This window comes from Arvicola amphibius, chromosome 8, assembly GCF_903992535.2.
Source record: "Arvicola amphibius chromosome 8, mArvAmp1.2, whole genome shotgun sequence".
Lineage (NCBI taxonomy): Eukaryota > Metazoa > Chordata > Mammalia > Rodentia > Cricetidae > Arvicola > Arvicola amphibius.
The window spans coordinates 24,482,565-24,496,228 of record NC_052054.1 but is presented as its reverse complement, the minus strand read 5'-3'; positions in this window follow the sequence as shown (position 1 = coordinate 24,496,228).

Sequence of the window (13,664 nt, the reverse complement as noted above, 5' to 3'; positions counted from 1 at the left end):
CATAAATAAAAAGTATTCTGAGAATTGAGCCAAATCACAGCCCAGAGAAGAAGGAACCGAGCCAAATGTAGAGGAAAAACGGTTCAGATATCATTATCAAAATCCATGTATTCACATAAGCCAGAAATTAAAGTAATCTGGGCTGTTCTATTTTTTTTTATTTTGAAACAGTGTACTTTGGATTACCTATTTTATCTTGCAAGGATGATATCACATAATACAGTATTCCTGGAAGTTATATGCAATAATAAGTTATTGGATATTTGCTTTTGTACAATATACATATGCAACGAATAAAACAAATACAATGGTCAGAATTATATTTAAAATATATGGAATATAGTCATCTGAAGATGAACACTAAAAAGAAATCTAATACTAGCTCAGAATTGCATATAATAAAGGGTTATTTATTTAGGGGTAGACTCACAGATCACAGTCCTGTGCACTAATAGGGAACAGAAACCGAATCCAGCAGCTGGAAGAGATGGCAACCGCAAGCTTACATCTGCATTTATAGTATCAGAGGCCATGCCCAAGTGGGCAGGTAACTTAAAGGATACTGGCTGTAGAATTTCCTACAGCAGTCATTTAGAAAGGAGTAGGTAACATTTTAATCCTCTTTCTTTCACATACACACATTATCTATTTAAGTACATTTCTGCACTTGCTTGGGAATGCAAAGAAGAGCAGGGTGCAGAGATGGAAACACGGGGAGAGAAGAGTGACCACAGGAAACAGAGAGCAACAGTGTTCCTGGCAGAATTTTTTTTCTATTTGTGTACTAAATTAAGCATTGGCAAATCTTATCAAAGCAGTTCTTTAAAGTTTCTTACAGTTATAGTTCCCCAATGCTGAAATTTATGATAGGGGGAGTTCTAGAAGGCTTGTTTGAAATTCCACTCAAAGGAAGAAAAATAATAATAGGCCTTGAAGTCTCTCTCTTGAAAGTATCCCAACATCTCCAAAACAACAGTTTGTAGACTATAAAGCGGTTATTTGATATATCAAATTGTAGTTCATGGAATATATGCTGCATGTACCTGGTGTACAAAATACTTGATAAAAAATCTCTCCACTAAGGGTTTTGTGTCACCACCAACCAGTAGGGTTATGAGGCCATATGTTCCTTGATAGCAATAGCTCAACTCAGATAATAATGATTATCGGTAATTAAAACATAAATATCAATTAAATATAATTTACCTAATAAATATCATGAACAATTTTTGTGATATAGAATATATATTATGACATCTTCACTTAAAGTGGGAATGAAGAATAATTAAAATTGATTTTAAAGGGGATTGTATCGTTCCTTATAAAATAATAGCATGAAAACCGTGAAACTGAAGAGACAGCCTAAGAGATAGGAGGTGATTGACAAAGGTAGAAGAAAGACACTGTTTTCTGTGCTTAGAGACAGTGGGAAAAACACTGTGTTAGAATTTGAAATGCTCTTTACCCTTATGTGTAGTGTGGAGCTGCAGGCTGCGTTCCTGCCGCCCAGATCCCGGCCGCCTGGCTAGCTTATGCCCCAAAATAACAACACACAAACTGTATTCATTTAAACACTGCCTGACTCATTAGTTTCAGCCTCTTACTCACATCTTGATTAACCCATATCTAATAATCTGTGTAGCACCACAAAGTGGTGCCTTACTGGGAAGATTCTAGCATACGTCCATCTTGGGCCAGAGCTTCATTTCATCTGTCTCCCTGAGGAGAGGCACAGAGGTCTGACTAACTTCCCAGCATTCTGTTCTGTCTAATCCACCCACCTAAGGGCCGGCCTATCAAATGAGCCAGGCAGTTTCTTTATTAACCAATGAAATCAACTCAAACAGAAGACCCTCCCGACAGTACTTATGTTTATGTACATACTTGGCCCCAGTTGCTATTGCTGTTTGTAGTAGTTGTGGAGTCTGTAGGAGGTGCAACTGACATGGTGTGTATTACTAGACGAGGATTAAAGAGTTTAGGGCCTAACCCTACTTCCTCCTTTAGTTGGGTAGTTTTATGGATAAGGTTGGAGAGTTTAGAGGTGACATCCAGGTTGGTCTAGATTACAGAATGACTCTGTCTCTGTCTCTGTCTCTCTCTCTCTCTGTCTGTCTCTCTCTCTCTGTCTCTCTCTCTCTCCCTAGCTTTCTCTTTTTTCCCACCCATCTCTACATACACACCTAAACCTAAACACACAGAAATTGTATATACATATATATATATATATATATATATATATATATATATATTCAACTTGCATTAGATGTACAAACTTTGTTATGGTTTATTTAGAATGCTAATATATATATATATATATATAGTATGTGTGTGTTATATATATCTATATATAGTCTTATATATATACATATACATATATATTCACTATAATGTTCCATAGAAATACCCTGCATCTAAGACAAGAAAATCATGGGTTTGTGGCTATTTTAAGTTACCAAGGAAGATCCTGTCTCAAACAAAAAAAAAAAAAAAACTAATTGCAAATCACAACTTACATGTTTAATAATTTTTGAATATTTATGAACATAAATGAAGAGAACTATATTGTTGCTCCTAAATACAGTTTATATATGACATTTAACACACAGAATGCTAACTTCATCCCTAGGACTTGCTCTTATAGTGCTAGAAGGTGTTATGCATGTTACCAGAGCAGGAAGTAATCACTGTATACAGTTGTGAACATCTGTGAGATACTGGATATGCCCAGTGCAATAATGGTAACAATAGAAATGAAACAACAGAAGCAACCAACCACTTTCTGATTGTGATTGCACAAAATTAAACCCATGAATTTCATCATTATGAGGCCAAGCTCCTATGACTGGCCCTAGGGAGAACTTAACACTGTTATGCTGCTAAATAGATGTAATATTAAATCAACTCCTAATGACAAATCATTATACCCATAGATTAATGTCTCTTGACTCTTCATTTTAGATGCTTTTGAATTATGGGCTATAGTGTTTAATACAGGGATCCATAAGAAACCAAGTTGCAGAGAATAAAAGATTGAAGAATTCTAAGCCCTAAAGGAATATACAAACCACCATCCTCAAGAGCTCAGTAATCATTGCCATAATGGTTCAGCAAGCTGAAGATGACTATAAGGAAAGATCCTTTGATCACAGCAGTGTAGCTACATATAAGCATTCACAGTAGTTGGAACAGCACGTAAAATACCTATACAAACACAAGCCAGACCAGGCACACGATCTTAGCCTCTAGTCATGAAGTGTTGACAATGGTTGCTCAGAAAGAAAGGGTTAGTATTTTTCCAACTGTATAACTCTTAGAAATGACCAAACTCCAATGGAAGACCACATTTCAAGAATATTAAGGGAGCACAAATTGGTCCTCAGGTTTTTTATCTCTGTTTGCTTTTACAAAGTAGAGTAGATAGGGATGTTGGGATGGATCTGGTAAGAGTTGGGGGGATCTATATGGTCAAAACATGTTGCACAAAACTTAAAATTCTTAAAAACATAATGGGGAAACTACAAACAAGAACATTCATCTGGCATAGTAATGTATGTAGCATCTGTTTGGATGTTTAAACAGGTAGACTGTATTTTGAATTACTAGTTACTCATACAGCATGCTTAGCTTTTCACCAGCTATCTAAATTAAGGTATTACTAAAAAGTTATAACACTGAATTTGAGTAAAAGAAAAGAATGAGAATAGTAACTTCAAAATAAGGAACTCAGAAAATGTGCCAAAAGTAAAATAGAAATAGAACATTTTATATAGCTTATACTTCCATAGTTAACTCTACAATTTACAGAAATATATCTTCACTGTAGAAATTTGCAAAACTACTCATTGCATTTTTTAGTACTTCACAGTGGGTGGGAGGGGAGATAGAGTGCATGCCTTACATATATAATGCTACTGACTTATTCTTATCACTTCCATCTGGACATTTGAGAGATGGAGATATAAGTCTAGTGGTAGCATTTTCCTCGCAGGGATGAGGCTCTGAGTTCCATCCTCATGGCTGTCAAAAATAAAAATGAAAACTAAAACCTTGCATTGTCTTTGTAATAGCTTCCAAACTAGGGACAGTTTTGATACTCTATGTGAAGCCTACTATTCAGAGATGTTCTGTCTCCCCTTTTTCTCTTGTAACTAAGGAATAGTACCTGATGCTACTACAGAAGCTTATGACTATAGAAGTTTAGTGATCACTGGAAGCCTGCTTCCTCCTTGTTTATTTTTCTAATTTCTGAATTACCAGAATAGGTGTATGCTTGGTCTTTAGTCCAAATTCAGGTATTATTTTATTATTAATATAATATTAAAAGGCAATTGATCGCATGGTACCTGCACTATACTTTATAAACCAAATAAATATAAACAATTTTGTATAAACAAAATTCTATTTGAGAAGTATGATGAATAGGAGTCAGAGATAAAGATGTATCATATTCAGTCTCTACAAAACCTGAAGGAGAAAGACATAAAAAAAAGCAATGTCAGGAATATGAAGAGATTGGTAGTGATATTAATTCAATCATCTCAAGTCATCTGAGTGGTATATCTCTATTGATTCTTATTTCTTGTTAACATTGATAATTGATAATATTGTTGAATTCCTTATTCTAAAGAGGATAGAAGACCAACTACTAATATAGTACTTTTTATTCTTAAGTGTCACTAAGAATTCTCTTGATAGTCTTTAAGCAACTTATAATGTCATTTTTAAATTTTTCCCTGACTCATCTGTCATTTGTGTCAAAATACAGGACAGGCATTTAATTATTCTTCAAAATGTTGTTTGTTGTTCTGAAAATCTTGACAAAGTTTATTAATATTTTATAAATGTATCAAATGTACAAACCTATGGGATTACATATACAAAATATAATTATAAAGCTGTGGTACATCACTGACTAACAATGACAGTAGCAAAGAACAAGCAGAAGATACTAAAGAAATTTAACATCCTATAGTCTGGTAGTTAACACTGATTTTCAAATTGTTAGGTTCTAAAATCACCAGACGAAAAGCCTCTGAGCAAAATTGTGAGGAATTGTCTAGATTAAGTTAACTGAGGTGAGAAGGCTCACCCTGTTAATGGGTAAGACTATTCATAGAATGGGGTCCTGGGCTTCATAAGGAGGACAAAGTTCACTGCCAGGAGCATTAATTGTCCTCTGAGTACTCTCCAACTTCCTTCTCTACCACCACGACAAGTCTGTACCCTCAAACCAGAAGCCAAAATGGACCCTTCCTTCCCAAACTTGTTTTTGTTTGGTATTTGCTCACTAGGATGAAACAAGCAACTAATGCGGCAGTCAAAAGACTGTAACACATTACTGCAAATATCCAGACTTTGTAATGTATATATGAAAGCCGCATGTTCTTGATGAACTAGTAAGCACTTGTGATACTTTCATTAGAATGGTCCCTATAGTCTCATAAACTTGGATGATTTTTAAGCAGGGAGGGGCTGTACTTGAGAGGGATTAGGGGGTAAGGCCTTATTAAAGTAGGTGTGACCTTCCTGGAGGAAATGTGTCACTGGAGGTAGGCTTGGGGGTTTCAGAAGCCCAAGCCAGGCTCTCTCTCTTTCTGCTGCTTTTGGATCTGGGTGTGGCACTCTCAGCCATTTCTATAGCACCATGTCTACCTACATGGTGCCATGCTCCCCACTGTAATGAAAATAGATTAATCCTCTGAAACTGTAAGTAAACACAAGTAAATGCTTTCTTTTATAAGAGCTGCTGTGGTCATGGTGTCTCTTCATAATCAAAGAACACTAAGACAGCTTTCTTCATGTTAAAACCAGTGAACTATATAAGTTCACTTGGAATTGATTCTCAATCATGTCCTGCCATGGTGTTTACCTCATAAACCTGAATCCCCTTTCTTCTATTCTCCTAGTCCCAAAACTGTAGTCTCCATTCATGAGTCCTTCATTTCTTATACATTTCTGATTCTATCCAATGAAAGCATCCTTCTTCCTGAAGAACTCACTTGTATTTATTTTAGTAACCATCAGCCAGAGATGAATTATCTTCTATTTGTTGATATTAAAAGTGGGAGTGGGTTGGGTGTGGGAGTGTATCTGGAAGAACTTAGGGTCAGGGAAGGAATGAGGGGTGGGTATTATTAAAATACAAGATATGCATGCATGAAATTCTAAAAGTATGAAAATAATACATTAAAATTAGATTATTTATCTCACATTTCTAAAGTTCAGGAACATAGCACCAGTCTCAGTTCAACTCTGATAAATATCTCTTGACAGCATCAAAGTAGTGGGAAAATATGTGAGAGGAAGACATTCTATCATGAGGCAGAGAACGGGGGCAGGAATCAAGGTTTCTTTGGTTTTCGATATTGATATAATGAACTCTTAACCCCATCAAGGTTCTTTCTAGAAGTAATTCCCAATTTAAGGAAGTGTCTTCCATGATCTAAGTTCCTCTCGCTAGCCTAGACTTCTGAAATGTGCTACCACCTCAAACCAACATACTAAAGACCCAACCTTCAACTCAGGAATTCTCAGGTTCACAATGTCTTCACCATAGGAGGAACTTCTTAGCCTCTGTGGGAACTTGCTCTGTCTCCTCTAACCTTTGCTTTAAATCTTTCCAACTGTTCCTTTCATTGTTTTTTTCTTCTTTCTCAACTGTGTCTTATGCCTTTCTTTTACTTCATGAACACTAATATAAAGCATATGTGATTCTTCTTTATCAGCAAACTGTTTCATAATGCACAAGTTCATACTCAGTTTGCAAAGCTGGCTTTCAATGGCTTAAAATACTGTCTACAATTTTCTTTTTCACTCTGAAGCCTTCCAGACTTTTCAGAGAAGCATCTGCTCTTTCTAACATGAACTCTGTTACTGGATTCAGCCCAGCTCCACCACTTTAACTATTGATTGGTGAATATTTCTTTAACACTTAGACTTTAACACTAGAGAGAACACGTTCTCTCTAGTAAAATCCTCTTTAGTGAAACACATATAAAATTATAATTATATTTCTTGATGATGAGTCGTATTGATGATAAACCTTTAAATTTCTTGAGATTTCCTTAGGATTATTTTTTTTTCTGCCCTAGTATTCCATTCACATCATAGTTGATTACCATGTCTGTTTCCTACACTTTTTTCATCCAAAAGGTCCTGGGCTAAGGGCCTGAATCTTCATCAGAGTTTAATGAGACCCCATCTACTTTTGTGTATACTGCCTTTCAGGATAGCCTTTCTAAGACCACCCATAGGATCCTGAGATACTCATGAAGCTTACCTCCTTGGCAAGTCTAGTATTCTAGCGTTGGATTCTCAGCCCTGGGACTATAGAAAGACTAGCTCCTCCCTTCAACAGCTTACTGCCTAGGTAACTAGTATTCTTGTCTTTGTGATCCATGTAGCTATTCTGTGTCTCAGAGGAAATTAGAAATTTCTTTTTTTTTAATTTTTCTGTACTCTTTTCTCAATAGCACATTGGCTTCCTCTAATTCCTGTCTGCTATAGCACTATAATTACAGTTTCATCCCTTTTCCTTCCATTCCTCTTTGCTTCCTTCATTCTTTCCTTTCTTTCTTTTTTCTTTCTTTCTTGTATGTGTGTGTGCATGCGTGTGTGCATGTCTGTGTGTGTCTGTGTTTGTGTGTTTAGTTTTTTGAAATTGTGAAAAACAAAAACACTCAATTCCTTATGTATTTTTCTTTCCTGTTAACTGAAACTATCAGCTTGGCCCTTAACTAGGGTTTTAGGCAAAGAAAATTCTCATTTGGAATCAGCCCAGACAGTTTTATTTACTTTAGAAATTTTTTTAATATTAATGAGTCTGTCAACTAAATTCATATTTTCTGATGGTTCTGATAAAATATGTAAGAATAAACATCAAAGAATAACAGGCTATCAAATTGAGATCTGGTGAGATATATAAGGGAATATCCTGAAAGGACAAGAGAGGGACACAAAAGAGAAAAGGGAAATGGTAAAGTGTTATAATTCTATTTCACCAGAAAACATTTAAAAAATAAAATCAAAATTAATAAATAAAATTTAGAATATTTATAGGAAACAATCTTTATAAAAAGAGGTATACTGATCTTAAGCTCCTTGTATGAAAAAAAAATGTTAATGAACTTTTAACAAAAAATAGATATATTTAAGGTACGTGTTACAAAGGAAGATACATCAGAAAAAAATGTGAATGACAGATGAATCCAGAAATCACAGTAGGCAACTATGAAATAATTACGAAAAGTTTTAAGAGTCTGCTTTTTGGACGTATTTTAAGCATTTCTTTTATTAGAATGAAAATCTCTGATCTGAACAGATATCTGACCTACATGACTAATTATTTTTTTTATTATTATTTTTTATTTCTTTTTACTCCCCCTTCCCTCCCCTCCCTTCCACCCATACCCCCTCTCCATCCCTCTCCAAGACAAACATGACTAATTATTATGTTCCTTGTTTTACAAAGGGTTTTATTTATATAAAGAAGTTTTTCTGTTAAATGTATTAGGGACATAAATATATGAGGTAACAAGATGATAAAATATTGAAATTATGTACCAAATTTTAAGAGTTGATAGTAGTTTCCGATGTGGAAGTGTTGACTAATGATTCTTCCCACAGTTCATTTTTCAAAAAACAAATGAATACTATCAATCAAGTTCAAGATTTTTTTTTCATTTCACCCTGGGAATAACAGAAGTGATTTCATTTCAAGTACCATTAAAAAGTATAAACATGCTGGAAAATAAATATTGAACAAACTATATTTAATACATATAGCACAATCTTGTGCAGCTTTTTAAATGAAGGAAAACTTAATATAATGATGTCAACAGGTCGCAAAACCTATTGTTAAGATTCAACATCAAAGTTATAAAAAATTATTATATGCTATAATATTCCCACTGCTTTCATGTACGTATTTGTCTGTGCACATAATCATGTGTGTGCCTATTTGTTCACTGAGTTCACTATTTATAATGAACAGAAATCAAGGAATTATGCAAATTGGTAACATATTAATAATTGCAAATGAAAATAAAAGGTGTGGTGGTTTGAATGAAAATGGCCCACATAGGTTTATATATTGAACGCTGGTCTGCAGAGGGTAGAACTATGTGGAAGGATTAGCAGATATGTCCTTGTTGGAGTAAGTGTGTCACTGGGATTGGACTTTGAGGTATCAAAAACTCAGGTCATTCTCCCTTAGTTCTCTATCTGCTTTCTGCTTGTGGATCAAGATTTAAGCTCTCAGCAACTGCTTTAACACCATGCCTACTATCTACTGACATGTTTCCTGTCCTAACAGCCATAAAATCACTCTATAGAAACATAGGCCCCAATAAACTTTTTCTTTCTTTTTCCATATGTTGCCTTGATCAAGATGCTTTGCCAAAGTATTAAAATAGTAACAAAGACAGGAGGATAGATAAAGAAGTAGTTTCCATGTTACTCCATATCTGTGCTATCCAAAAAATTACACATTTATTATATATTTGCAATGATTTCTTCTGATTGAAACATCTCCTTCTAATTAGTCATAACCTGGCTCCAATGTATAAATCCACTATGCATATCTTGTGCATGACTCTTCTAAAGGATATTATTTTGTGTATATGTGTAGTGTACATTGAAATATTATGGAAAATGTAAGATCTGCATATGGATGATGCAATCAAGTACCCAAGTGTCATGCCAATGACCATATCAAATAAACCTTGAACAGTGGGAAAAAAATGTGGTTACTGTGGTAGTTTTTTAAGTACTAATAACTAATCACATGTTTATAGGCTGCATTCTCTTTCTTTTTTCTCTATCTCCATTGCAATGCTTCCTAAAATATGTTGTGCAATACCCACTGTATCAAAAATGAATAGTTATGTTTTTTTTTTATTTTCACTCATGTAAACTACTTTTTGAATTTTCATGTATAAGAAAAACTACAAAAAAAAATCCACAAGGTTTATGTTGTCAAACATGCTTGAGATCAGAAGAAGCTGCATTCCTTCTGTTTGTAACAATCAGCCAGAACTTAGCTGATGTAAATTCTACAAAGAGAAATTGCTGATAATATGTGAACCTCAGAACTCATGCTATAAAGATAGTGGAATACTTTAATTTTCCGGGACTTATCTATAAGTATAGTATTATTCAGATTTATTTAAAGAATACAAAGAAACTTGTTTTTATTTTATTTTATGTTATTTTAGATGCCTGTTTGTATTCTAATGAGAGAAGGAGAAAGAAAGGTTGCAGATTTGAGATGGGGAAGTTGGAATCTATTAAAATTTATTATTAATTAAGAACAAAACCCCACAGATTTTAGAAAATAATAATACATGATCAGCAGGTGATAGGCAGCAGCAATAGAGTTGATAGATGACAGAGGATAGCAGACAAAACATGGATATCCATGTACATACAAAAAGATTTGTCAAGACGGAAATGTCCTTTAACCACAAAAGTCATTACTAAATTTTAATCATGACCTTTAAATGAGCCTGAGCATGTGGAAACATCAGCGCCTCTACAGTGCACCCTACTTTATTATAATTTTCCCCAAAACTTTTATGCTGTCATTCATATAATTGATGGCTAACTCAATGGCAGGGATGAATGTAAACGGATAGAACTTCAGGAGTCTAATTAGCTGTTTTCAAATCTAATTTGATGCCGTAACAAAAGTGAAAAAACTTCAACCGAAGCTGTCTGTCAGTTTGTAGGAAAGAAGTCAAGACTGATACCGCCCTACTTGCTGTTTCCAGACATTTATTTATACCCCAGAACACATTATTTTCTCATCTTTCATCTGATTGATTTCTAGGACCATAGAGGCTGAGCCCGACTCTATCTAAACTGTTACCTGAAGTTATCTCTGCTGAGTGAACCTTATTCTCTTCTGCCAGGAGCTTCAGTAGTAAAGGAAGGTGTTCTCAAAGAGAAAAACAGCAAAGAATGAAAAGCATGATGGCCTTTGAGATGTTTGGATCTGGAGGGAAAGGATAGCTATAATAGCATCTATTAAAAATGCCAGGGAATTTCTCAACAGTTTAAAAACTCTTAAATTTTTTAAATGCTGTACTAGCAAGCAGAGCTGGAGTAGATTGAATTAAGCTTCATTATTGATTCCCCAAGACATTGTTGGTGAGTTTCCCATTTAAACACATTACCAGATACTTAAGTGTAATTTATAATGCTTTGAAGAACATTGACTTCATTTAAAACAACTAATAACATCATTCAGATGAGAGAAGGTGTCAGGGCTTGCTGTATAGAAATGCTGGATGCAGACATAATGCCCATTAGAGTAGAAACCAAACTGATTGCTACATAACATTTCGTATCAAATATTTTAAATAGAAAAGTCATTTAGTAATAGAACTACATTTCAAGCTGTTATTATGAAGAGTCAATCAAATTTGTGTGGTTAATAATATCAATGGCATGATGTAGATATAATGAAGAGTGTATCATTTTAATAGTATATTAGGAACTGCAAGCATCCAATACATCTACAGCTCAAAAATGGCTTTCTATCTGAATGGATTTTTTTGTGTTTACCAGTTTTCACAGTAAAACTGCATAAAGTTTTCTCCATTTTTCTAAAAATGTATCTCCTGAAATAAATTTTGTTCAGTGTTTTATAGTCAGAATTTAAAAGAGTATTTATTTGTTAGTATACATAGTAATATGAGAATTGCTTACTTTCAAGTGAATGCTAATGTAAGCTTGTACATTGTTTCCTTTCTGTTCTTCCTACTGATGGATTAAATATATGTATTTTATAAAATTAAGACTAGAATGTTATTATTTATTTATTGTAAACCACTTTTCTATACTCATTTTATTTGAAAAATACATTGAGTTGATTACTAAGATGCCTTTCACAGTGTATCTAAACTCATTATCATCCAGTTTCAATAATTATCTGGTATGTATAGGGAATACCACAACCTAAATAGTCAACATGATATTCGCAATCTGAACTGTTTTTTGAACTAAGAGTTTGATTATATTTTTACGTTTTTAGAATTTCATACATGCATATAACAAATTTTAACCAAATCTGTCTCCACTCAATTACTCCTCGCTAATTCCTCCCTAGCCTCTGAGTTCCTTTCCCTACTAAATTAATGTGTTTTGATTTTAAAACCACTGCCATTTGTAAATGACTGTAGGATCCTCTATGAGAGCATGTGTGGCCTCCTGCAAATCACAACTCCGCTGAAAAATGGCTTTGGCTTTGCCAGTAGCAATCTGTTACCAATATCACCTCAGCTATTGTTGGGGCAAATTTCAGTCCATGCTGAAATTTTAACATATTTGATCTCATTCAAGGGAGTTCTTATCTATATAGTTACAGATGCTATGAGTTCATGTGGTCAATGGTCCCGTTACAGTCTACAAATAGAATTTTCTGCAGACGTTTCCTACCTATGCCTCTTACAATGTTTTTCCCTTGTAATAATCACTGAGTCTTGGAGAGGGTGTGATATAGATATCTCATTTAGAGCTGAATATTATAGTATTTAATTCATTATATATTAACCAGTTGTAAATATATGTATAAACTACCATCTTCTGTGAAAATAAGCTTTCCTTGTAAGGGTTGATAGGCATAATAACTCATGTATATAAAGATAATGTATTAGAGGGTGGTTTATTACTATGTCTACTTAGCAGCTTGCAAACTAGGTTCTTCCTTTTATTTAAACAGTCATGGACTTTCAACCAATCAATGGTACTAGACTGTGAAGAGTGCTTTAAATTCATTCAGAAAATATTTAGCTATTTGTGTAATCTCCTAAAACCACTGAACCATTGAGTATAACTTTCCACTGCCGTCATTATTGCAACTCATAGTGTGTGCAATTGAGTAAAACTTCAATGACTTTTCTCCCCCAGTAGTATGCACAGAAACTTCTGGCACTGTGAAAGCTATCCAATAAGGATGAAGACTACAGGTTAGTGCTAGCTTGACTTTTCCATGTCTTTTGATTCAAGAATTCAGTGTTTTCAGCAGTAGGACTTCACCATCAAATTCTAGATGATAACCATGAGCAACAGCAATGATTTGTATTCTTCCAGAGTAGTTGATTCTATGGGACCCCCTTGACTAACTATTTGAAAAGGTACTGATGAGTGATGACTTAAAAATAACACCTTATGTTGCAGTTCTGGTAAAACACAAAGAGCAATGGCAATTTTGTCTATGATTGGAGATGGGGGAAGAAGTGGTCAGGCACTTGCAGGATTTCATAACAACAAACTCAGGAAGGTATCCTACACTTAGTACTTAGTACACACACACACACACACACACACACACACACACACACACACACACACCTGTGTTGCATCATCAGGCACCGGTAAAGGCATCTTCTAAATGGCCAGTTTCTTCCTTGTGGTATTTCTCACAGGGGCAGCTTCACAAAAAAACAATTAAGACTGACAGCAATAGGGACTCAATAGAAGAAATCAGAAAGTTATCATCAGTTATGAGTCCTAATACCAGAAAACTTGAAGTATTGATACTAAGAGGCAGCATAAGTGTCCAGGTAAACAAGTATGGGACCTGCAAGAACCCACTAAAGATGTTGAAAGAGTAAAAAAGACCCAAGCCAACAGTAAGGATAAGAATATGGAGAAGCAAA